Here is a 22698-nt window from a genome sequence, read left to right on the forward strand (position 1 = left end):
TTAAAGAACAATATAAATGCTATTATTATTATTATTCAAATATACTAAGTAAAATTCAAACATTTTTATTTACTAATACTTCTAATTAAGGCAAATTCAATTAAATAATTTCATTAACAATCTCTAAATGTAATTAAAATACTTGGGTTTATTCTGTCTTTGTCAATTTGGGAAGGTAAGTTTCTTAGCTATGAGGCAAAACAATTATCTAGCATTAATTTAAGGACAAAAATTATAGCATTTTTACTAACAATTATTCTTTTTCCCTTATGCTCTCTAATATTTAGCTCTCCATCAACAAACTTTTAAAAATATTTTTCAGGAAGTGAATAATTTTTTGCTGAATACCTATAAAATTTGAAGTTAAACCATGTACAACCTAGAGATAATCATTTTTTTAACATCACTTCAGAGGGAAGGACTAAAGTTATAAGAAAACAAATTCTAGTTCAAATCATTCTGTCCAAAAATGTAATGTGCTGCTTTGTAAGATATTGGGTTCCTCATCATTGAATGTGTTTAAGAAGGAATTGAAAGGTAATTCTTGTACTGAGTAAAAAATTTGATTAAATGACCCTTAAGCTTTTCTGATAAGCAGCCATAATATAACCTCATGGAGTATGATACTTAGTTATTTTTCTGTGTTCATAGATTCTTAGAATCCCAGAAGGTTAATATTTGATGGAAATTTAACTTAGCTACATCATTTTATAGAATAGGATGTGCTGGTGCCTCACCTATAACTGAATTACTATTTCTACATTTTCTAATTTAGCCTCCAGGTAAGGATACCCCATACTATTATTTTGAATGTCACTGATTTTCTGAATATAATTTTTTTTTTATTATCTGATACAAGCACACTGATTCACATTGTTCTAAAATGGATTTTTTATAATGCAGTCTTAAATTTCATTTTCTTTTTTAAAATCTAACATAATAGTAGCTCAAAGGGCTTTACATGGGAATTTTAAAAAATGTTTTTACTTTTATCAATGAAATTGAAATCAACAGAATCATTAGACTTTCAAATAATGGTGTGGGTAGAATTGTTTCCATCTCTAATAGAGTCTAATTAAATTACTGATGTTATCATTGTAACAGGATTCATATTAACAAAACTGACAAACTCAGATTCATTTAGTTGCTTTAGTGAAGCCTGTCTTATTTCTTCTGACTTACTAATTCGATATATCAGAAACAAAATCATTATTTGAAATCTTCCTGATGTCATCCACAGAGCTTCCTGGTGCCAGGTAACTGTGGTGCCACCTTCTAATTTATGATCTGATTATAAAATTGATATACACAGATAAAAATCTGGCTAGACAAGAGCCAACATTTCAATGTGAAGCCATTGTTTGAGTGTGATCATCAAGGTTCTCAAGCAGTTTTCTCATCTATAAAATTATAGTTTTGGACTGGAAGATCTCCATTCTAATTCAGTATTCTGCATGTGCAATAGTCCATAGTCCCTGGCAAGTAGCCAGCTAGTTAAACACAGCTGATGAATAGCTCAGTTCAAAACCAAAAATGAAACTTTTCTGCATGACTAAGTCTTTATCTTAAAAGAGCATTGAAATGGAGCTGTAGTGAAGCACTACCCACAGCTAGCATCTCTAAAATGTATTCTATTAAGTTGCATTGCTATTTAACTCCTTACTTCTAAAGTTTCTACCTCTAGTCATCTATCATGTGAATGTAGTGATCATGATCTTGTGACTTTGGGGAGTTAACATATTTGATTTCTTTTTAGCTCTATCGGTGGGTACTCTGTACCTAATGCATGTTTTATAATTTCAGTTGTTCTTGTTCAGTCATTTTTTTTTTCTTTCTTGTTTTTTGTATGACTCTTCCTGACCCCATTTAGAGTGTTCTTGACAAAGAAACTGGAATAGTTTGCCATTTCTTCTCCAGTTCATTTTATACATTGAGGAGATTGTGGTAAACAGGATCAAGTGACTTGCCTAGAATCACACAGCTAGTGATTGTGTATTGGCAGATTTGAACTCAGAGAGGTGAGAATTTCCTCATCCAGGCCTGGAACTCAATCCACCCTTTTATAAATTGAATTTATTCAAGTTGGGGCCAGTGAATGTCAAGTATGCTAGACCAGGGATGACCAGGACCAAGAGAATATACAGACCACAAGCATGGAGCTGGTAAACCCCAAATATCTTAGGAATAGACTAAAAGGAAATCTAGACCATAGTTTGGAGTACTAGGAAAATGAATAGCCAGCAATATAGGTTAATCTAAGCAGATATAGTTGATCTCAAGGGAGGTTTAATGATGATTAAAAATGGAATGACTCAGAACAGACAGATAAATCACTGTATTCAGTGCAGAGCAGAGATTCAAGCAGGTCAGTTGCAGTCTACTAGAGTTTGGAGAACCAACCACAAAGGCTAGGGCTTTTGATAGGATTTCAACAGGGAAGAACAAAGCAAAGGCTTAATCCTAGCCTGTGTGAAATGAGGAAAAAGGATGAATAAAAGATTAATGGCTAAGGACAGAGTTTGTTCTAAATCCTTTGGTCAAGTCAAGGCTGTTGGTAGAATTAAGACCCCTTCTCTGTCTTAATGGTTTTGTGAGCAATCAGCGAAACCAGTCCTCCTATGGATGATTATTCTGGGGGAAATGGTGATAAGGAAAATTGTCCAATAGGATTTTCCAGAGCTCACATCAGGATTTATCTACTATCTTTCCTTTTATACAATTTTGCTTCATGATTTTCTCTCATCAATCTTGTGACCTGCTTACTTGATCAGCATAACATTTATCACCAATGTGGAAAAGAGCAAGTAAACAGACATATCTAGGGGTGGGCTGAAGACAATTTCATGAGTGCTATAGCTTATGAAGGCCAACTTTTAAATTTTCAATGTATCTATGCCTCAGAAATGAGCAAATTCTACAAATCAGGATTTGATTTGTTAATTTTTTGGTTGTCTTTATTTTTTTAAAAAGTGGATAGAGAAAACTGTTAATACTGCAAATTAAACTTCAAAGATATCCATATATACATTTCCTTCAGAAAGTCACTTATTAAACATTTACCAGCACACCCTGCCTATACTGAAATGGTGAAATGCAGTTTCGTCACTACTCCTCTGTCTTTAATCTGTTCAAGCTACTGCTCTTCTTCTCCTCAGAACTCCTTATCATGGATTCCTTCAGAGCCAGGTAGTGTTACATATATCTTACTTCTTCCTTGCCTTGCAACCATTGAAGTTTATCCATTCTGTGTCCCATTGATAGAGAACATTGTACATCACTAGAAACTAAGCATGTATATATTAGCTCAAATTATTTAATCCTTTCCATCTAACATTAGAGTTTAATCAACTGTCTCCAATGATTATAAGTCTAAAAAGTGAATAATCATGAAAAAAATCAAGAGCTAAGGACAATTGTGGAGATATATATGCTTAAGGCCTATTTTCTGATATCTAGGGACAAAAAGATAGAGGGGGAATGGTTCCTATAGGAAATTCAGTTTAAGATGTTCAAGAAACAATTGGTAAAACAAAACTGGAGCTCAGCAGAGACACTTGAGCTGGAAATACAGTACTGGGAATCTCCTGCATATAGAAGTTAATTGAACTCATGGGAGCTGATGAGATCACCAAGTGAGATAGCATAGAATAAAAAGAGAAGGGGGCCTTAGACAGGACCTTGGGGGATACTCATGCTTAGTGAACATGACGTGAATGAATAACTGAAAGCTGAAAAGAACAGTTAAACAGATATGAGGAAAACCAGGTGTGAATTGCCATGAAAAGCCAGAAAGGAGAGGAAAACTAAGAGGAGATTGTGCTCAACAGTATCATATGTTGCAGAGTGATAAAGGAAAATCAGAATTGAGAAAAGGCCATTAAATACAACAATTAAGAGAACATTTGGTATTTTAGATTGCAGATGCTTTAGAAGAGAGTGAAAGACAAGTAAATGGAGGCACCAGTTCTAAATGGCTTTTTCAAGGAGTTTAGTCACAAAGGGAAATATAGGTTAATTGCTAGTGAAGATGATGATATCAAGTGAGATTTTTAAAGGGTGAAGAAAATATGGGAATGTTTGTAGGTAGCTAGGAAGGGAAGCTTATAGAAGGAGATATTGAAGAAAAGAAAGAGAATGGGAATGATAAAGGATAACATTTACTGAATAACTTATTCAGTATTAACTTATATTGGGTGGGTTGAGATTGAGTATTTAGAGAAGTTTTGATTTGATAAAGAGAAAGCCTGCTTCTTCATGAATGATGAGCTAAAGATGGATATAATGGACAAAGGTATGTAACTAATATGATTAAGAGGAGGAGAGAAAAGAGAACTCTTGGAAAATAGTCCCTTTTTTTTCAATGAAATGATATGGAAAGTTGAAAAGGAAAAAAGTTTTTGAATAAGCACTATGGGGACTAGGATAGCAAGTCAAAAAGGGAAAGAGGATGTTTACCTTGCTATAGAGATAAGCTAGTTGAATTTATATTATGTAAATTTATAAATTTATGTCATATATTATATATATATGTAAATAAGATTTCATGATTTCCTTCAGCATCATCAAGCAATGCATGAATAGGAGTGAAGGATGTAGATCATGACAAAAGTCCACAGTTGGATTTTGACAAGATGCAGTCTTCTTCCTATTCCTCATATACAGCACATTTCCCATTACCATGGCCTAGCATTGGGTATCCCCTAATGTCTGGGATATATTTCTTTCTTACCTCCATATTTTAAAATCCTTTACTTCTTTCAAGATTCAAATCAAGAATTACCTTTCATATGAAGCTTATTCTTATCTGCCAAATTGCTACTTCTATACCACTCAAAATTACCTTTTGTTCATTTTTGTTAATATTCTGTATTTAGCAATATTTAAGTTGCTCATCCATTTGGAGCTATGGTAGATGTGAGATTCTCTTCTGAAGCTATTTTCTGCCAAATTTCATTTCTTCTAGTTCTTCTTGAGTAGAAAATCCTTCTGAAAACTTAAGACTGAAAATATATACCAGGATCTTCTATGTCTGATAGATCTCTTTCAGAACCATCTTCCTGAACTTTTAAAGTTTTAAAGAACCTTTAATGCTGGAAATTTTGTAAGACCTTATACTAGATTGGTTTATTTTACCTCTTAGTCTCCACTTATATGTAAAAATACTAACATAATTATGTGACTATAAGATTTCAAGCTAGATGGGGTTTTAGAGAATGAATCCCATTCGACAGAACTGGAAACTAAGGAAGCCCATGGAAGATAAATGACCTGACCTGTTCAAAGTCACCCTGATAATGAGTGGCAGAACCACAGTTTAAATCCTGACTTCAAATTCCAATGTTCTTGATATTTTACTGCATGCTATCTAATTGTTGCCCATTCAAGTGATAAATGTGGGGTTCAAGCTAGTGCTTATCCTTTCAGACCAAATTATTTTGGTATGCAGTTACTAATAATCGAGATCCTGTGATAAAACCACATGCATGTATATAATGATGATGATAGCTAGCATTTATATAGTGCCTACTATGGTTCAGGAACTGGGTTAAATGTTTTACACAAATATTTTTCCTTTGATCTTCACAATAACCCTGAGATATCAGTGCAATTTTTTTTGGCCATGTGTACAGTTGAGGAAACCGAAACAGAGGCTAAATGACTTTGCCTAAGGTCACACAACTACTTTGTGTCTGAGGCAGCATTTGAACTGAGTTCTTCCTGACTCCAAGTCCTTGCGATCCATGATTGCACTAGCTGCCAACATATGCCAGCATTTTCTGGGCACTCGTAGAAATCAAACAATTTCTGGATCCTAAAAAACCCATAATGAAAACAAGCAAGCAGAGATATTGATCTCACTTAGAGCTTAGAATTTTGATACTTCTATCACCTTTACAATCTACTATATTAATTAGAAGAAAAGTGAGTCAACATATTATCCCTAATTTACATAAGTTATGATGTCTTCTAAGTCCAACCATTTACATTCTCTGTTAGTATAAGTATTTTTTTTTGCTCGTTTAAACTGTTTCTTATCATTTGTCTAATTTGGAACATTGCTTGTTTTCCCTTAGCAAATATATACCACACAGCTACTGTGTACATGCTTTGTTAGTCATCTGCTTTATTTCTAATTTGTATGTTTTATATTTTTTGTTCCTTTTGATCAATAGAAATTGTAGCAGAGGTTTTCTGAGGAAACAGATCTTATTTGTCTCCTTGCTATAAATATCTCCTTTCTAGTTATTCTCAGCTAGCTGTGAATGCATTGACTTTTATAAAGTATTCCACATGACTGTATAACACAGGTATTGATAAATTACTCTTCTAGAAACTGTATAATTTCAAGCATTGGATAGGCTCAAATAAATTGGTGTGCTTCTGAAAAAGAAAGCCAATCACTGCATTTGAAAATGAAAAACCATGCTAATAGGAATTCACTGTTTCACACATCTCCTCATGGACCATCTTAACTTTTAACTAATTCATGCAGGATGTGTGAAGCACTGTGAATGCCCATTAGCATTCATTTTCATTTTCAAATGACACTTCAATGTGAAGTGTCATGATGCCAGTGTCCTAGATCACCTAGTGGTCCCCTACCCCCCAACCCCTCATATTCTTCTTCTGAAACAAAAGCCAGGAACAGCTCAGATACCCATGATTCAGATACTCTACAATGGATAGAATCTGATCTTAAGCCTTTCTTTACTGCTCACTCCATACTAGCATATGGTATATGAGGAAGATCTGCCACTAGATCACAAGGTCCTATTTCTGCAAAAAGCTGTAAGTAGCCATTTCTATACCTTATGAATGTTGATGGGAAAAGGGGAAGGAGAAGGAAAAACATGAGGAATGGGGGGGGGGTGTATCAGCTCCTCTGAGTTCTAATGAAGAAGGAAGTTTCTTGGGAAGAGACTGCCTTTGTTAGGAATAAAGCAATCAAGGAAGGAAGCCAAAGGGGCCTCCTCCTGTTCTCTGAATTTACAAAGTCATCTTCCACTTCCATGTTTTTCCATAGTCTACCACTTATGCTGGAATTTTTTTTTCACTTCAGCTTATTAGAATCCCTGGCATCTAGCTATCAAGGCTCAGCTCAGGGGTACTATTCTCCCATGCAAAACCTTTCTTCTAAATATTTTTGTTCTCTTTCTTCCCTTAAACTTATTCAATCTATCTATGTTATATTTTGAATTCTTCTTGTACAATTCAATTAAAAAATATTAAACACATACCATGTGCTAAGTGTTGATAAGCAATGGCTAAAACAAAACAGTCCCCAATTTCAAGGAGCTTAAAGTCCACTGAGAAAATATAACATGTGTACATGTATAAATATAAAGTTTATACAAAGTAATCATGGGGACAGGAGTTTAAATTTAGTCAAGTAGAACAGTAATTTTCTGTCCATATCATTTGAGTTTTGTGAGGATCACTAAACTCATTATATTTCCCTATTTACTTTTTAAAAATTTCTTTCTGTGTCATAAGCTCTTAGCTAGTCATCTATATTGAAGATTCTGATGTTTTCTTTGATTCTTCCCTTTCTTTCTTCTATTGTATGCTACCAGTAGAAAAGCACTGTTGGTTCACCTCTTTAGCTTTCTCTCCTTTCTTCTCCATCTCCCCTCCTCTCCATTTCTTTCAGTTTCTACTTTTCCTCCTCTTCCTCCTTTTCCTGCTCCTCCTCCTTCTCCTCCTTCTCCTCCTTCTTCTCCTCCTTCTTCTCTTCCTATTTCTCCTCCTCCTCCTTCTTTTCCTTCTCCTCCTCCACCTTCTTTTTGTCTTATTCTTCTTTTTGTTCTTCTTTTCCTCCTCCTCCTCCTTCTTCCTTCTTATTCTTGTTCTTCTCCTTCCTCTTCTCCTCCTTCTTCTCTCCTCTCCTCTCTTCTCCTCCTTTTCCTTCTTTACTCTCCTGGTTTTGTTCACTTCACTATGCATCAATTCATGTAAATCTCCAGATTTTTCTGATGTCATTGTCTTTTTTCATTTCTTATATATCACAGTAGTATTCCATTACAATCATATACCACAGCTTATTTAGTCATTCACCAATTGAAAGGAATCACTTTGATTTCTAATTCTTAACCAACACAAAAATAACTGGGGGTAGAAGAGAGACAGAGAAAGATCCCAAGAGATAGAGAGAAGGAGGAGGAAGAAAGGGAAGAGGGAAGGAGAAGAGAAGATAGGGCAGGACAGGAAAGCACAGAATAGGAGAAATAAGAAATGAATATATCAAAATGCTTTTAAGACTAGTTCAAAAGATTTTTGATATAAAAGCAGTAAGAAACAATGGTTAACAGGAACTAAAATATATACTAGTTCTACCTTTTCCACTAACTAGTAATGTGCCATTGGGGAAGCTATTTTATTTTCCTAGGTGTCACTTTCTTCAACTGTAAAATAGAAATCATAATAGTTGTGATGCATAATTTACATTATTCATTGAGAGAATAAAATGAAATCCCATATATTTAATGCTTTATAATCTTTAAAGTCATATATAAGAATCAGCTATTATGATAACGATTAACTCTACAGCTTCTTCTGGTTATATAATTATATTGCCCCATCAATCAGTCAACAAGCATTTATTAAATGATTGTGTCCCAGGCAGTATGCTAGGGACTGGAAATAGAAATAGTTCCATGCATCTTTATGTAAGAGCTTGATGACTATTGGTATTTGTGGTCATGTGATATCTTCAGGTTAGTTTCCAGAGAAAATTGGGTCATATTTATTTTGTGCTACTTTTTTTTTTGTTTCTATTGCAAGAACTACAAATGACTTTCTGTATCCATTCACAAGGGTTTAGCTTTTAAAATGTTATCTTAATGTACAAATCATCCAACTAAGCAGACTTCTTTTATTATAGAAGAAACTCTTGCTCAAAACTAAAAACAGCATTAATTTTTAAGAAATTCTTGAGGAATATGTACAGATATAGATTCTAATAAATATTAATGCTTTTTGCTCCATGGACTGTCATATTGCCCATATGAGACATTGGAATTATTCATTAGACTACATACTTTAATGGGTATTATAAACAACTTTCAACTTTCAAGTTTTGCAGTTATTATTTCTTGCAGTCTTTTTATGACAGCATGTTATAATCATAAATGTAAATAGAGCAATTATATTTTCAAAACATTAAAACTACTTTTCTAATAGTGGTAATAATAGAAATAATAACATCTCCATTCCTGACCTGTTCTGATCATTTGGGTTGTGGGGATTTCATCAGATCCTGGTCAGAGATGATAGTAGAACCCAATCTCTGGAAGGTCCTTCCAAACTGGACGGGGTTTGAGTGTATGATGAGCTAACTATGTGGTAGCTATTGCAGTTATATTTTCAAAACAATAAATCTATTTTTTCTAATAGAAATAATAACATCTCCATTCAAGACCTGCTCTGATCATTTGGGGTGTAGGGATTTTATCAGAATCGAGGAAGGGATGATAATAGAATTTATCTACTGGAAGGGCCTTTCAAGCTGGACAAGTTTTTAGTGTATGATAAGGGAGTATATATTAGCTATCATAACTTAACCAGAGACTGACTGATGCCAGATGATAATTTATTTTAATCATTGCTCCTTACAGGGATTAATTAGTAATGTGTAGAGGGACTGCCATCTCTACTGATTTTGCCACACTAATAAAATTTTGCCTCTTTGAAGTAAACATACTAATTCAACTTAATAATTATGCCTATGCATATATATATGCTCATAGAATTTAGGAAAGGAAAAGACATAATAGATTATCTAGTAATGTGAATTTCTTTTGCTTTGAGGGGAAAATAGATTTAAAAAAGAAAAGAAAAGCAGTCTGCCATGATCACATTTGATCCTCAGAACAATCTTATATATGCCACAGAAGCTGCTATTTAGAACATAGAACATTCTCTTTTCTTTATATAAATAATCTTACATATTTTCTGAATGTGTTTTGCAAAAATGTGGTTTTTTTCTATGAAAAATCAGAAGGAAATATAAGACTATATCTCTCTCCACAAGAAGTTTATAGTCTATAGAGAGATAACATATACTTGCAAAATTCTAATAATAGGAGGCAATAAATTGGATATTTTAGATATGCCAAGTGACTGATTTTATGGAACATTAACATGTATAGATTAATATATAGTTCAATGTCTGCTATATTCTAGAAAGGCAAAATGGCAGGGCAGATAACTAACTTAATGAGTTCAACAAGACCCAAAAAGATCCTGATAATGCTACATATCTAGATTCAATTTAGGATTAAATATAAAATCTTATAACTGGGTTCAAAAATTAAAATAGAAGATTGGGGGGGAGGGAAATGGCCATACAAAATTTAGTCTGTAAAACAGCTGGGATTAGGAATGTGTAGTCATGAATTGTAAATTTTGTGTAAATCAACAATTTGTGATGCAGCAATCAAAAAAGCTGACCAATCATAGGCTATAATAAAAAGAGAGCCATAGCTAGAGTGAGGGAGGTGATAGTGTTATTTTTTTCTTCTGCTACAATCAGACCACATCTAAAGTATTACATTTATCTCCAAATATCTCATTTTAGAAAGGGTACTGATAAACGGGTGGACATATATAAGCAGATTAAAAGAATGATGAAGGTCCTAAAGATTATTCTATATAAGTATCAGTTGCAGAAATGTTGTTTGGAAAAGAGAAGATCCATGAGAAAGGGGGCATGATCATTTTTTAAAAGTATTTAAAAGACTATCATGTGGAAAAGGGATTAGAGAATTGCAATTACTAGTAGTTTCAGTTTTGTCTTAATTTAAGGAAAACTTCTTAGTGACTACAATAATTTAAAATTAATAGAAAGGGAATGAAATAAGGTTGCCCACTATCACCATTATTATTCAATATTGTACTAGAAACGCTAGCCTCGGCAATAAGAGCCAAGAAAGAGATTCAAGGAATTAGAGTAGGTAATGAGGAAATCAAACTATCACTTTTTGCAGATGACATGATGGTATACTTAGAGAACCCCAAAGACTCTGCTAAAAAGCTATTAGAAATAATTCAGAACTTTAGCAAAGTTGCAGGACACAAAATAAATCCACATAAATCCTCAGCATTTTTATACATTACCAACACAATCCAACAGCAAGAGATACAAAGAAAAATTCCATTCAAAATAATAGTCGATAGTATAAAATATTTGGGAATATATCTACCAAAGTGCTCTTGGATAGGCTGAGGGAATATAATCAAGATGACAATACTCCCTAAACTAATCTATTTATTTAGTGCTATACCAATCAGACTCCCAAGAAACTATTTTAATGACCTAGAAAAAATAACAACAAAATTCATATGGAAGAACAAAAGGTCGAGAATTTCAAGGGAAGTAATGAAAAAACCATCAAATGAAGGTGGTCTAGCTGTATCTGATCTAGAACTATATTATAAAGCAGCAGTTACCAAAACCATTTGGTATTGGCTAAGAAATAGACTAGTTGATCAGTGGAATAGGTTAGCTTCACAGGGCAAGATTGGCTATGATGACAGGAACAAATAATGATGAATGTTGGAGGGGATGTGGAAAAAACTGGGACACTGATGCATTGTTGGTGGAGTTGTGAAAGAATCCAACCATTCTGGAGAGCAATCTGGAATTATGCCCAAAAAGTTATCAAACTGTGCATACCCTTTGATCCAGTAGTGCTACTGCTGGGCTTATATCCCAAGGAAATACTAAAGAAGGGAAAGGGACCTGTATGTGCCAAAATGTTTGTGGCAGCCCTTTTTGCAGTGTCTAGAAAATGAATGGATGCCCATCAATTGGAGAATAGTTGGGTAAATTACGGTATATGAATGTTATGGAATATTATTGTTCTGTAAGAAATGATCAACAGGATGAATACAGAGAGGCTTGGAGAGACATCAACTGATGCTGAGTGAAATGAGCAGAACTAGGAGAGCACCATACACTTCAACAATGATACTGTATGGGAATGTATTCTGGTGGAAGTGGATATCTTCAACATAGAGAAGATCTAATCCAATTCTAATTGATCAATGATGGACAGAATCAGCTACACCCAAAAAAGGAACACTGGGAAATGAGTGTAAACTGTTAGCATTTTTTGTTTTTCTCCCCAGATTATTTTTACCTTCTGAATCCAATTCTTCCTTTGTAACAACAACAACAACAACAAAATTTGGTTCTGCACATATATTGTACCTAGGATATACTATAACATATTTAATATGTATGGGAATGCCTGTGATCTAGGAGAGGAGGTGGAGGGAAGGAGGGGAAAATTTCGGAACAGAAGGGAGTACAAGGGATAATGTTGTAAAAAAAAATACCTATGCATCTGTATTGCCAAAAAAAATGTTATAATTATGAAATTAATTTTTAAAAAAAGAAAAAAAGGTAAAATTAATAGAAAGGGTTGATTTGGAGATAATAGGTTCCCACAATCCAAGCAAAGGCTGCATGACAACTTGTTTTGAACATAGTAAAGGCATGTCTTTAAAGTCCAAGATGGCTTTTAAAGTCCTTTCCAAATATGTGATTCTGTACATGTTATTGAAATTAAGAAGAGGAGCAGAGGATTATAGAGCTGAAAAGACCTTTATAAACATCTAGACCAATTTTCTCCTTGTGCAGATAAGGGAACTGAGTTTCACATGTTATGATATAATGGCATACACTTGGTATCCCAAAAGTCCTCAAAAATTTTAAGCTATTAACTATGTGTAGGCTTTGATAATATCCTGCAGAGAATAAGTAGCAAAACCAGTATTTGATCCTAGATTCTCCAATTCCAAGCCTGAAGCCCTTTCAATTACATCTTTTATATAGGAAAGGTAGTAGAATAAATAATGGGTAGAAATAATAAAATATAGATTAATAATATATAAAAGAATAATGTATGGAACTTATTTTTTGCAACTGATATTTATATGACATGGTCTCCAGGATCTTCATGATCCTTTTTATCTGCCTCTATTTGCCCTCCATTTTATCAATGCCTTTCCTACAATGGGATGTCTAGAGATGAGTGATATATTCTAGATGTGCTCTGATTAGTATAGAGTACTTTTTCTGGATATCATATGATCAATAACTAAAATATCACTTGGGATTTTGAAACTAAGTATCCTAAGAAAAATTAGGGAGGAAGAGAATACTTTCAAATGGTGAAGAGGAATCAGGAAGAACCTGAGAAGAACCTTGAAGCTAAAGATGATAAAAACTTAAGATGAAAAGAATGAATTCCATCAATGGAGGACAACCAGGCACAGATTGTCAGAGATACTGGGTCAAGTTCAGATTAGTAGGTGTTTTCCTATTGAATAGAATATAGGGAATATGTTTCTTTAAAAGAATATATGGAATTTGACAGAACATAATGAAAAGCAATATTGATGAGATAAACTGTACCTAAGTTACAGAGGACCTTAAATACTCTACTGAAAAATTTGTGTTTTCATCCTGGAGACAATAGGGAATCACTGAACTTGTTTAAGTGAGTGAAGCACAAAAGTAGTACAGTGGATGGAGTGATGACCCTGAAATCAGGAATGGAGTTCAAAGCTGATTTCAGATGTTAACTAGCTGTATGGCCACAGACAAGATACTTAATAATACCTACTCTCCAAAATTGTGATGGGAGAATAAAATGAGATAGTATTTATAAAAGATAAGGAAAAAGGGAGAGAATGTCTGTATCCCAACTTGCATTCCAACTTTCTAAGTGAGCCACTTTTATTTATGTATCAGAATATAATTTCCCCAATTGAAAAGAATGAATGCAAAAAAGATAAGGAATCAATACATGAAAATTCAGATTTCAGATTAGTATTGATCTATGTTCAGCATTACTTATGCTGTATTTGATTCTGTGTACATAGTTAATAGAATTTAGCTTAATCAGAATGCAAGTTTCATGAAAGCTCTCAACCTCCAGAAAGAAAATCTCTTTGTAGTATGGAGTAACGACAGCATACCTGAGGAATAGCAAAGATTTAACTTAGGTACTCCCTCACACACTGTTTGCCACTTGAACTAATTATTTCTAATAACATTGAATGCATGATTGAGTAAAATAATAGACATTTGTTGATACAGTAAAAGTACAAGTAATAGGTTGTTGATAGACTAGTAGAAACATGTAAGAGGCTTCCCACAGTGTCTAAAAATTTAATTATTGAGTAGTGGTATGCTTAGAGAATAGCAAGAAAGTCCTAGAAATCTAGCAGGGGATTTCTAAAATTTGATATTCAAATAAGAGATATCATTTCTGAAGTAGGAGGAACAAAATAACAAGGAAAATTACAAGGAAATGACTTCATGTGTTTCACTGTTTAAATGGGCAAGTCTTGGCAAGACTGTTGAAAAGCAGGATAAGATTCCTGCTGCTATCAGCAGGGATCACTCTAAGCATCACAAATGTCATCATATATTATGTCTAAGAGAAACAACAAAAAGGAGTCAAACACTGAATAAACATTGCCGTTAAAGGCAAGCTTCAAAGCCAGTAAACTTGAGTGTTTGGTAATAGAGTATAAATCCCATTTGCAGTATTATATCTTAAATATTCTCACAATTATACCTTTTATCCCCAAGATCCATTAAATTCCTTATGTTTTCAATGTACTTATGATCCTGCAATAATGTATTTCCAATAGTTGGTCCAAAACAGGATGGCAAAGCAGAGTTATCTATACACTGTATAATTTAATCAATTTCAGCAAAAAATATATATTAAGTAACTGCTATGTGCAAGACATTACATTAGGTTGGGGGGCTACAAATACTTCAAAAGCAACTGTTTCTTCTTTGGAAGGGATTATAATCAAATTGTTATTGTTGATCAGTTGTTTCAATTATATTCAACACTTTGTGGCCCTATTTTGAGGGTTTTTTGGGGCAAAGACACTAGAGTACTTTGCAATCTCCTACATTAGAAACTGGGGCAAAACGAGCTTAATAACTTGACTGAGACCACACAGTTAGTAAATGTCTAAGGCCAAATTTGAATTTGGTCATACTTGACTTTATATCTCTATCCACTGTTCCATCCAGCTGTTTCTCAAGATAAATATAAAGATCCAGGCAGTGGGCTGTGACAATTTTGAGAAAGGAAAGTTCACTTTCATTGTTCAGAATGAAGAAAGTTAGGGAAAGCTTCCTGGGGAAGGGTACATATCAGCTGGGTCCTAAAGGATTTGAGGGATATCAACAAGGAGGGAAAAGGATTTTGATGGAGAAAAAAAGAGGAGAGTTCGATTTAGCACAGATGACAGCATGTAAAGGCATTCAGATGGAAGAGAACAAAAGAATAAGAGGAAGAGATTCTATTTTGACTAAAACTTAGACTATGTGAGTTCATCCTTGAACCCTCAGTCTTTCTATAACATCACCAACAAATGTGGAGGAATTCTCTTTACAACTTATTCCCATTGTTCCTCATTCTTTCCTGGAAGACAAACCAGAATAAAAAATGATCCTTCTTTCACATTTTAGTCCTTTCAATACTTGAAGGTAGCCAACATTATTTCATTATCTTCCACTCTCATCCCCACACATAAATCAGGAAGATCTGAGTTTAAATGTGACTTCAAATACTTCCTAGCTATGTGATCTTGGGCAAGTCATATAACTTTTATCTACCTGTTTCCTCAGCTGTAAAATGAGTATACCTTTCAGGATTATTGTGAGAATAAAATGGGATAATATTTGTAAAATCCTTAGCACAGTGCCTGGCATATTTTGTTGTTATTGTTGGGTCATTAAGTTGTCTTTGACTCTTCATGCCATGGACTATAGCACACCAAGACTTGTCCATAAGATTTTCTTGGCAAAAATAGTGGAGTGGTTTGTCATTTCCTTCTCTGATTAAGGCAAACTGAAGTTAAGTGACTTGTTCAGGGTCACACAGCTAGGAAGAGCCTGAGGCTACATTTAAACTGAGGTCTCCCTGATTGATAGTTCTCTAGCAACTGAGTCACCTTGCTGCCCCTAACAGCCTAATGCATATTTAATGAATATTTCTTCCCTTATTTCCTTCTCTACAGCATCTTTAAATCATATAGTTTCATTTTAATTCAGTTTAATAACTAAGAGTTAGAAGTGCCAGGCATTGTGCTAACCACCATTGATACAAAGACAAAAATTATAACAATTCCTGCTTGCAAGTAACTTAAATTCTGTTAGAGAGGGGAAATCATAAATACAGATTAATGAATTCAATTATTTACAAAGTGATTTCCAGTAAGGTAATGGGATATTAGCACCTGAGGTGGGGGAGAGGAAAAGTCTCATGCAGAAGATGGCCCTTGAACTGAGACCTGACTAAAGACAAAGATTCTGGGAGGTGGAAGCAAAGAAATATGGGGATAACCTGAAAAAGATAGGAGATGTAATGCTATAACAACAAGTGAGTGGAATATGGTGAAGAAGAAAAAAGTTCAATAAATACGAAAAGGTGAATTGGGGCCAGATCTGAAGAGCTAAAGAGAAGAATTTGCATTTCATTCTAGAGGCAGCTGGAGTTTCTTGGGTAAGAAAGTGACATAATCAGACTTGTACTTTAGGAATATTAATTTTGGAGCCATATGGAACATTATTCAAGGAGAGAGGGAGGGATAGAGAGTGAAGGTAGAAGAGAAAAAAGAATGAGGGAATGGGGGAAGGAAATCTAAAAGGAAGCTATTGAAAAAGACATTTATTGGGAAATGGGAAAACAAACTGGTAACGTTAATGTGATAAATTAAGCTTGTGTCATAAGAAATGATGAATATGAAGGAGTTAGAGGTGCATAGAAAGACATAGAATCTGAACCAGAGTGAAATAAATAGTATTCAGGAAACAGTATATGAAATGACTACAAATGGAAAAACAACAAAAAAAGTGAAACTGAATACTGCATAATTATAATCACCAAACCACCCAGAAGAATTGCAAATGATTTCCATCTTTGCCGAGGTGGGAAACCATGGGTATAAAATATTTTATATACTGTGAGACTTTGTTAACATGTTGGTTGGTTTTGTGAAATTATTTTTTTTCTTTTTCTTTTTAAAAGTCCTTGGCTTGCTGGGTCAAGGAGTATGGATATTTGGAAATGAAGGAGATTTAAAAACACATGAGTAAAAATTGTAAAAAAAGATATTATTGCATTAGTTCAGGTGAGAAGTGATGAGGAGTTTACTAAGATGTGAAAGCTGTGTAATAGAGAGAAAGAAACAGATGTGAAAGATTTTTGAAGACAGAATCTGCAAAAAGTGGCAACTAATTGGATATAAAGGGTGAGAGAAATTGAAAAGTCAAGGACAATGCTCACTGAAAATCTGAGGTGACAAAACTAGGTGCCTAACAAAAAACAGGAATGTGAAGAAGAGAAGAAAGGAGATAAGATTCTGTTTTCTACAATCTAAGCATTGTTAATTTTTAAAATAATTGTTACATACCATATTTTCTCATCTTTTCCCCATCCTGGTTGTCTTTTGGAGAGATTAGCTTATCTTTTAATTTCCTACAATATGTTGCTCCAGATTTGAGCAAAATATACCAGTTGTGCCTTTCAATGCAACCTAGATGATGTTAGCCTTTTGGACTACTATGTCATTTGCAAATCTCACATGAAATATGTCCTCCAATCCAAATCATTGATTAAAGCATTGAACAGTTACCTTATTAGCATATTCTTAGGAAATAAAAGACTTCAACCCAACAAACCTAGATAAGGGTTTTGACCATAGATTAGGTAACTTTCATTTTAAAATTATTTGTCATAGGTAACAAAGGCTAACTCTGTACATATTCAATTTATGTAATTGTTGGAAGATTCAATAAATATTGAATTTTTTTATTAATCTTAAAATGCTTAGGTTAAAAAAGTCTTCTAAATTGATAAATTTCAGTTGTTAAAAATGTCTGTTGCAATGAGGTGATTCAGGATGATTGCAATAGACTTGTGATGGAGAGAGCTATCTGCACCCAGAGAGAAGATTGTGGGGATTGATTATGGATCACAACATAGTATTTTCACCTTTTTGTTGTTATTTGCTTGCCTTTTTTTCTTATTTTTTTTCTTTTTGATCTGATTTTTCTCGTGCAGCATGATAAATGTGAAAATATGTATAGAAGAATCGCACATATTTAGCATATATTGGCTTACTTGATATCTGGGGGAGGGGTGAGTGGGAAGGTAGGGAGAAAAATTTGGAACACAAGATTTTACAAGGGTGAATGTTGAAAACAATTTTTGCCTATATTTTGAAAATAGATATTATTTTTAAAAAATCATTAACTTCAGTAAAAAAAAAGTCTGTTGAATCAAAAATTTTCTCTAGATTAATAAGACATAGTCTTATAATTTAAATATATATATCACGCCTAAGACAAGTTTCAAACTGTGAACAAATATTTATTGAGGCAGCTAGATGGCTCAGTGGATAGATGCCTGGGCTGAGCCTTAGAAAGAATTGAGTGCAATGTAGCTTCAGATAGAGCTAGTCTGAACCCTGAGCAAGTCACTGAATCTCAGTTTGCCTCAGTTTATTCAAATGCAAAATGGGAATGATGATACAAACTACCTCTCTAGGTTGTTGTGTGGATCTTATACCATATTAATAAAGCTCTTAGCCAAGCACAACATATTGTAGGCACTATATAAATGCTTATTGCCTTTCTCCCCTTCATGTTCTATCAGACTCCATTAACAAATGTATAAAATTGAAGGCATGTAAACATGAAATACATGATAGGGGTAATGAAATTAAAATAAGGGTAACAGTATGGATTAGGGAAGTCATATGAACACTAAGTATACATCCTTACATGTCAAAAAGCTTAACAAAGTTTGTTTTTGTTGTTGTTGTTATTTAGCTAATAGTCTCTCCATATTACAAAACTGAAATGAGGATTCAAGGAATAAATAATAATTTATAGGGAAAGCCATGAGAAAAAGACATGTTCATTTGAAATAGTTTATATCAATAAATCATTTCCATTGATCATAATAAAGAAAATGAAGTGAAAGAAGAGACATAGCAAAAAATGAGTCTGTGCTTTTTGTTCTTCTAATGAAAAGATTTTTTGAATAGGAAAACTATGGGGCTTATTCAGAAGTTGTTTCTGGGGTAATAACATTTTAAAATGCAAGCTAGCAAAGATGTTTCTCACCTTACTGGTGCCTTTTTCTTTTTCAACTTAATCATGTTTCATTTTTTATTATACATATTTATATATGTGTCATTTCTTCCTATTTAGCTCATTTTTAACTTCCAGTAATTGTCTTTTTGTTTGCATCTTCCTTAGTACTTAGCAGAGTATTCCACACAAAGTGGGCACAGGACAAACAGCTTTATTAAATGTCAAAGTTCCTAGAGTCAGAATCATAAATTAAGTGTCAAGACTGTGCAAAGCACTGCATATACAAAGAAAGGCATAAGATAGCTCTTACTCTCAAGGAGCCCACAGTCTAATGGGAAAAACACATGAAAGGAAGCTCAAAAGTAAGGAGGTGAAAGGAATGCTACCTAATGTAGGCAGGTAGAGGAAGGGGAGGTGCATGATGAAGTCATTCAGCCAGCCGAGGGGGAAATATTGTGAGAAAGTTTAAATTTCGGAATTGATTTCATCTTACAGAATTATGAGTTTCTGAAGATGATAAAGTCTAAGAGAAGAATTAGGTAGAAAAGGATGATATAGTTTCAAAACTTCCTTTCCTTTGGATTCTACATAGGCATACTTTTCAAGATATGATATCCAGCTTTCTGCCCTTGGGTCTATATTCAGACCTGAAGACCTGGAAATCCAGGATCCCTTACCTTTATCTTTTTGTAGGGACTTTTCAGTTCACCTCTGAGAGAAATATGGTGAATGCTGGAAATCAAGATGTTAGAATTAACTCAGATCCTGTTTGACTCCTCTCTACCATTTTCCTTTCGCTGCTGTAAGAGAAAAGGTTACCCTGGATCAATCCCCAGTTGCTGATCTCCAAACCCATCTTCAGGGACCTCATCTTTCTCCCTTATGTTTATTTCCTAACTCAGAGTTAGACTGGAAATGAAGAGCTGGCTGATCCTGATTGAAAGATTGTCCTTAGCCCCTAGTGGTCCTTCCTCTAGCTCCTCTATCAGTGTCCCCTGATATTTTTCCTCCCACAATCCCTTTCTTAGCATAGAAGCAAAGTTGTTCAGAGCAGATATTCAGAGGATGGAGTAGGGTCTTCTCCATTTCCCAGATAGTGGCTTTATGTATTTTCCTAGTACAAGGAAGAAGTTGGCAAATAAACTAAACCACCTTCAAAGAACGGGGGTTCAAATCTTGGCTCTACTATTTGCTGATTACATGAGTGACCATTTTCAATTAATCAGCCATATAGCATTTAGCATTAGATACTTATCAAGTATCTAATATGAGGCAACATTGTGTTAGGTGTTAGAGATACAACAACAAAAAATTAGAAAAAATATCTCTTTTCAGGAAACTTCTTTCCTTTGGGCCTCAGTTTCCTTGTCAGTAAAATGAGGTAGCCTAGATGGTCGGTCAATCCTTTTTAGTTTTAAGCCTACAATCTTATGAATTGCTATTCATGCAGAATCAAGCATGTTTTTTTCAATTACTGCAAACGATGCAAATATCTTCTCCATCCTCCCACACCCCCTAAATAATTAAAGGTTGTTTAGTGCCTAAATGAGTCTAAATTTGCTTAGGAAGGAAAAGTTGCAGTTCTAAGAGGGTAGGATAGAAAGCAAGATCATGAGGTTTCTTTTTTGTTGTTATTGTTTGTTTGTTTCTTCTTCTCTGAAGTACAGAATGTTTTTATTCCTTAGATGCCCTATAAAGTACTTTGACTTGGATACCTGAATTTAGGATTTTTGTGCATCATGTCATAAACTTAGTAAAGTTGATGCTAAAATCTTACTGATGAACTTTTACTTTAAGGACCATATGTAGCCTTTTGACAGATAAACTTCTAGATCTTTTATCAGAAGACTGTCTGAATTCCCTCAACTCTTAACCAGCAATTTTTTCTATCCTTTCTGCTTATACAGGTAACATCTATGGTTGATGGATTTGCTGCAGCTACATAACAAGACCTCCTTGTGACCCTGCCTCTTAAATTCCCTCTGCCTCACACTTTGGCACAAATAAGTGCCATCCCAACTCTGTGACATTATAGGCTGATATATCTTTCCATTATGTTACCCAGCAGTCTGTAGCTGCCTATGCTTCAGAGTAACCCTGTAGATTTTTGGTTTTGTCCTCCTAATTTGGTATTGTCCTCTTTCAACTGTCCAAATTATATTAGCATAACTAGTCTGATTTTCCATTCTTCATGTATGCACAGTCCTTTGGAGCTGTCTGGGTAAAATACTTGCCTGACACCACAATATATTGATGGGAACAATGACAAAAAAAATCTTGTTCTATAGCTATTAGTTCAAAAAATATGTATTTTGCCAAAGACCACAAATGTATATAGAAAGAAGGGAGAGAGGAAAAATGGAGGGAAGGAGGAAATGAGAAAGGATGAGAAGGAGGGAAGGAATGAAAGAGGAAGAGTGGGAAAAGGGAAGGAGGGAGGGAGAAAGGAGATAGAAAAAAAAAGAGAAGAAAATTCCTTTCTCTCAAAGACCTTATGTTCTTCTGTAATTAAAGGTAGAGGGGAAACAACTTCTAACCAAATAACAAGGGAATTTATAGAAGGTAAGGTAAACAACTAGAGGAATCACTTAAATTTTCACAAGGGAAATGAAGAAAGGTAAATTTCTGAGAGGAGGCAATAAAAACGTCCATTCCAAATATAGGGGACAGTGTTTGTAAATAAAAAAAGGAGGAAACAAAATGTCAAGGTTGGTTAAAGTTACAAGTGGTCTCTGTTTTAATTGAAATAGAATGCATAATGAAGAATAATATGAGATAAAGCTGGAAAGATAGGTAGGAGCTAATTTGTAGAGGATCTTATATGGCAGGCTAAGGAATCTGTATTGAAGTTCCTGTTTACATTGGGAAATGAGATGTGCAAACCTGTTTAAGGAAATTTATTTTGGTATCTCTATGAAAGAGTGAAAATGGGAGCAAGAAGTTAAATAAAAAAGACTTCCATTATTTAGGTAGGAGACCATAAGAGCCTAAACTAGAATGGTGGCTTTATGAATGGAGAAAAGGGAACAGATACCCAAAGAACTGAAATAAAATCAATAAAAATAGACAACTGAATGAAAGATAGAAATTTAGGGTTTGAGAAGAGATGTAAGGATAAAAATTGTTCTAAGCTGCTTCCCCCCAGTATTAAATTTTCTTACCCTAATATTATAAAACTAAAAAAGAATGTGTGATAGGATATTTAGCAGTTTTATTTCTTTATTTGTTACAGAAATAGAAGAGTTAGGAAACATATTTGGGGAAAACAATGAATTTCTTTTTAGATACACTGATTTTAAGTATATCCCATTGCCAATAGGATGTATAAGTAGAGAGGACTTACTGATTAGTGAGGAAGGATCATAATACAAAAGAGAAATTAGGGCTGATTAAGTGTATATGTAGATTATAATCCAAATTATAATTTAGTTTTTGAGAACTAAACCACCTAGAGAGCATGTAGAGTCAGGAGGTAAAATGGTCCAGGATTGACTGTCAAGGGACTTTGGGGGATTGGGATAGATGATAAATGAGGAAAGACTAAAAATAAGCAGTCAGAT

At 34.1% G+C, this 22698-nt stretch overlaps 1 protein-coding gene across 1 annotated transcript in view; it reads left to right on the plus strand.

The window, feature by feature from the left end:
• HS3ST5 (heparan sulfate-glucosamine 3-sulfotransferase 5) overlaps positions 1-22698 on the plus strand; it is a 301119-nt gene that overhangs the window by 91071 nt on the left and 187350 nt on the right. The window lies entirely within an intron of this gene.

This window comes from Sminthopsis crassicaudata, chromosome 4 (assembly GCF_048593235.1).
Source record: "Sminthopsis crassicaudata isolate SCR6 chromosome 4, ASM4859323v1, whole genome shotgun sequence".
In the NCBI taxonomy this organism is placed as follows: domain Eukaryota; kingdom Metazoa; phylum Chordata; class Mammalia; order Dasyuromorphia; family Dasyuridae; genus Sminthopsis; species Sminthopsis crassicaudata.